This window comes from Scylla paramamosain, chromosome 32 (assembly GCF_035594125.1).
Source record: "Scylla paramamosain isolate STU-SP2022 chromosome 32, ASM3559412v1, whole genome shotgun sequence".
Lineage (NCBI taxonomy): Eukaryota > Metazoa > Arthropoda > Malacostraca > Decapoda > Portunidae > Scylla > Scylla paramamosain.
Genome location: NC_087182.1, coordinates 1,236,255 through 1,241,254, shown reverse-complemented (window position 1 = coordinate 1,241,254; position 5,000 = coordinate 1,236,255). Strand labels below are relative to the sequence as shown.

Below are 5,000 nucleotides of genomic sequence, written 5' to 3'. Positions count from 1 at the left end.
TTGTCAGTTCCTCTTGTTCTGATGTTTGTTACTATTACTACTAATTACTACTACTACTACTACTACTACTACTACTACTACTACTACTACCCATCATTTATCGTTACTTGGACAGATGTTAAGTGTGTTTTTTTTTCCACTGACTATCCTTCTTGCTTGTTATTGTTCATATTTCTTTACTATTACTATTGTTACTACCACCGCCACCATTACAACTACTACTATTACTACTGCTAATATCGTTTATCATTGCATAAGGATTAAGTATTTTTTTAAACACTATCTTTCTCTCACTCTCTCTTTCTCTCTCGCTCGCTCTCTCTCTGTCTCTCTCTCTCCTTCACTCCTCACGCCTCTCCCTTCCCCCCTCACTTCTTTACACTCAGGCCACGCCGCCACAGGTAGCGCCGGCCTGCCCTAACCTTGTTACTACAATACTATAACGTACCTTTGCACCGCCAGTATTGTTAGGTTACGCCTTCGCCTCAGAACACTACTGTCGTTACTATTACCACTACTACTACTACTACTACTGCTACTGCTACTACTACTACTACTACTACTACTACTACTACTACTACTGCTGCTGCTGCTGGTGCTGATGCTACTGTTACTGTTACTATTAATTCTACTACTACAAACTACTACTGCTGTTACTACTACTACTACTACTACTACTACTGCTACTACTATCCGCTCCTCACTACACCACTATTGTATCTCTGAATCACCACCACCACCCTCCACCACCACCACCACCACCACCACCACCACCACCACTACTGCTACTACTACTACTACTACTACCACTACTACTGCTACTACTACTACTACTACTACTACTACTACTACTACTACTACTACCACCACCACCACCACCACCACCACCTCTATTTTATTTTCACACTCACCACTACAAAGTCTGCAACTATCACTGTTTCAACACCACTACAGTGACGAATTTCTTTACCTCTCTGACCACCACCACCACCACTACCAGCGCCTGGGTACAGCAAAAGCAGAATCATGTTACAGACACGTTCTCCCCAGTACTGCAGCGTCTGTGCTTTCCCTCTTCTCTACGCTAACAAGAAGGACAATAACAGGAAAACAAAATAAAATTGCACAAAAAATACCACAATCACAGCAGGCCTTTCAAATTTGTTCTCTCCCCTTTCCCTCTCCCTTCCTTTTCTTTCTCATTTCTCTCCCTTCCCTATCTCTCTTCTCTCCCTCTCTCTCTCTCTCTCTCTCTCTCTCTCTCTCTCCTTCTCTCTCTCTTCTCTCTCTCTCTCTCTCTCTCTCTCTCTCTCTCTCTCTCTCTCCTCTCTCTCTCTCTCTCTCTCTCTCTCTCTCTCTTCCTTTCTCGTTTCTCTCCCCTCTCCCTTCCTATCCTCTCTTCTCTCCTTTTCCCTCTCCCTTTCTCTTCTCTATTCTCTATTCTCTTTTCCTTCCATTCTTCTTTCTCTTCTTTCCTTTCTCGTTTCTTTCCCTTCTCTATTCCCTTCTTTTCCCTCTTTTTCCTCTTCTCTCTTCTCTTTCCCTCCTTCTCTTCACCTTCTTTTCTCCTTCCCTTCTCTTTTACTCTTTTCCCTACCCCTTTCTTGTCTCCGCTTCACTTTTCTCCTTTCCTTTCCTTCCCTTTCTTTATCTTTCGCCTCTCCTTCTCTCCTTTCCTTCCTCTGTTGCTTTCCTATCCTGCCTTTTCCTTTTTATTCCCTTTCATATCTTTTCATTCACTTTCCCTTCTACTCTTCACTTCTCCGTCTCCTTTCTTTCCTCTTACCATTCGCTTCTCCTCCTCTTCTTCTCTTTCCCTACTCCTCTTCTTTCCTTCCCTTTCACTCTTTACCATTCTCTTCCCCTTCTTCCCTTCCTCTCCCCTTTTTCTCCTTTCATCCCTCTGCTACCATTCGCCTCCCTGCTCTCCTCCCCTTCCCCTACTCGTCTCCTCCCCTCCCCCGCCTCTCGTAAGTCACCTGCTTGCCTTCCCCCACAATAACCACCACGAAGGGACCAACACATTACGACTCTCGGTCCCGGAGGTGAAAAAAAAAAATAAAAAATCTCGCAACACAACAGGTTTCTGCAATACGATGTGTATACATGTATCGTGTTGCACTGCCGCGTCACCCGAAGGCAACACAGGACTGGGTTCGCAACACTGGTCCTGCGGGCTAATTGAAACCCAGATACGAGTGGCAGGTATTGTAAAAAGAAAGGGGAAATAAATAATGTATAGATAGAGAGGCCTTTAAGTTTAAACGTTTTTCTCGACCCGTGATCCTTGATATTTTGTATTAGAAGTGAATATCCGAGGGTTAAGTCGGATTATTGTTACTAATATGGGCAAAGGAAGGGAAGGTAATGTATACGCAAATAGAGAGAAAGTTTATCTATCTTTTCCCCGATCCCCGATACCTGATATTTTGCATTAGAAATTAATATACGAAGATTAAGTTGGATTACCACTACTAAGATAGATAAAGAAAGGGACAGGAAAGGAAAACATTGTATACGTAAACAGGGAAAAGTTTATCTCTCTTTTCCCGATGCCCGATAACCGATTATTGTATTAGAGATTAATATACGAAGCTTAAATCAGATTACTATTACTTAGATGGACTGCTATCTTCACATACTCACCCGTGTTGTTCCGCTGAATACTGGACGAGGCGTGAAGACAGACAGACAGACAGAGCAAAGACAGAAGCACTAGGACATGGTTCACGCTTCCCTCCACACTCGCAGCATAACCGTCACATATCTCACAGTATTTCACTCAGTATGATACATCAACTCACTACCCTGTGGACTGGAGGCGCGAGGGGCTGCGTGCGAGAGCGAGAGAGCCTCCAGAGATGCGGTAATCACGAGTAATCTGAAGTAATCTGCGTTCAGGTGCGAGCTACGAGGAGTAGGCAAGGGTAGGTGAGGTGGGGAGCGCGAGTCAGGCCGCCGCACCGCACGTCCTCTCCCTCCAGCGGTCGGGAGCACACTGGCAGGCCGGGATAGTTGGTGGCTTATATACAATACCTATGTTTGGCGCCGACCCGACCCCAGGCCTTTCCTCTCTGCCTCGCTGACCTCTCAAAGTGCCGCTCAGGGCCCTTGTAACTCCCTGCCTCCCTCGGCCGGGCATCAGTCAGCGCCACGCGAATGCCAACACATTCAGGCTTCACTTCTCAGATTGAATTTCGCAGAGAAACCCAACGTGAAGTGATCTGATACCTTACCTTGTTATTCATCGTTGGATCACCTTCGTATTTCAAGCCTACGTCACTGCTACACTGTATAGATATAGAAGTATTACCGGTTTGGGAACAAAGTTAGAGAGGCGAGACTGAGATGGTGTTGGCATGTCAAAAGGAGAGACGAGGAGAGGAGGATGTTACAAGGATGCTGGAGGTGGGTCTATCTAGAAGGAGGAGGGAGAGATCTGAGGGAAGGTTATAGATACAGTGAAGGAAGACAAGTTTATAATGTGAGTAGATGAGAAGGAGGGAGACGTAAGACAAGTTATATAGACGCAGTGACGGAAGACACGCCTATAATGACTGTAACTGAGGAAGGCGCAGGTGACAAGCGCTTTTACAACACCCAATCCACTGTGGTTACTCGTAATAGGAGCAGGCAAAAGAGAAAAAGTATCAAACTACCACCATCACTATTTTCTATCCCTATTTGAAGGTCCTTTTGCTACCTGAACGCCACAGGAGTCACATTCCAAAGCAGCTACACATGATTTCATCCATCTCATGTGGACGCGGCGAGGAGGCGTAATAATGCGAGGTAAGCTGATAATGCCAGGTAATGTGAGGCTTACCATTATTCCTTCACCTTCCCGGAAGCAACGTAAGGGAGGAAGGAAGCTGGCTGGAAAAATGATACGTGGACAGGACGACTAGGAGGAGGAGGAGGAGGAGGAGAAAGACAACAACAACAACAACAACTACAACTACAACAGCAACAACAGCAAGAACAGCAACAAGGAGTAAGAATAGAGAGAGAGAGAGAGAGAGAGAGAGAGAGAGAGAGAGAGATGAGAGAGAGAGAGAGAGAGAGAAAACAAAAAACCAGCCCATCCATCTATCATATCCACCACCACCATCACCACCGCCCCCACTACCACCACCACCAGTACCACCGCCACCACCACCACCATTGCCTTCTTAATTGCCGTGTGACGCGCTCCGGAAGTAGGCAGGAATTTGTAAGGTAAATGACATGGCGGGACAGAGACGCTGGTTCCTCCTCCTTACCTTCCAGCGTGGAGGGAAATTGAATTCTAACACGGCTTGCTTCCCTTTGATCGTATGGAAATGAAGCCGCGAGGGGAAGGTTGGATGGCTGAATGGATGGATGGCCGGCGCGCGTACCCTTCCGTAACATCACCTCCCGTTACCACCTATGCAGTGTTACCACCTCAATTTTTGTATGCAATAATGATAAGGAAAAAAAAAAAAGAAAAAAAAACGACACGACCACTACCAACAACAACAACAGCAACAGCGACAACAACAACAAGAAATGCTGATGATTCACCCTCGTCTCGACCAATCATAAGTGCCTTTGTCACCCATGCCAGGCACTGATTGGCTGATCTGTGTGTGTGCGTGTGTGTGAGAGAGAGAGAGAGAGAGAGAGAGAGAGAGAGAGAGAGAGAGAGAGAGAGAGAGAGAGAGAGAGAGAGAGAGAGAGAATTCAAAGTTAAAGGTGAGAATGTAACTTTTTTCTTTTTTGCTTAACTTTTTGTCTGTCTTGTTTTGTCTGTCTGTTTGTCCGTCTGTGTTTGTCTTCTTTTATTCACATCTTTATCAATGTCTTTCTTTCTCGTCTCCTTCCTTCTTTCCTTTCTTTTCGTCCCTGTCTGTCTACTTTATCTATCTACCTACCTACCTCTATCTATCTTTCTATTTATCTCTATCGTTTTCATTGCTTTCTTTCCTTCCTCCTTCTGTGTATCTATCTATTTATCAATTTATATATCTATCTATTTG

The 5,000-nt window shown here is 45.2% G+C and overlaps 1 protein-coding gene and 1 long non-coding RNA gene across 3 annotated transcripts in view; one reads left to right on the top strand and one right to left on the bottom strand.

Moving 5' to 3' along the window:
• LOC135088998 (carbonic anhydrase-related protein 10-like) overlaps window positions 1–3,258 on the bottom strand; it is a 183,403-nt gene extending 180,145 nt beyond the window's left edge. Inside the window, exon 1 of the mRNA XM_063984115.1 lies at window positions 2,647–3,258. The gene's annotated coding sequence lies outside the window, so the exon portion shown is untranslated. The remainder of the gene's footprint in view (window positions 1–2,646) is intronic.
• LOC135089000 (uncharacterized) overlaps window positions 1–5,000 on the top strand; it is a 78,718-nt gene that overhangs the window by 12,887 nt on the left and 60,831 nt on the right. The window lies entirely within an intron of this gene.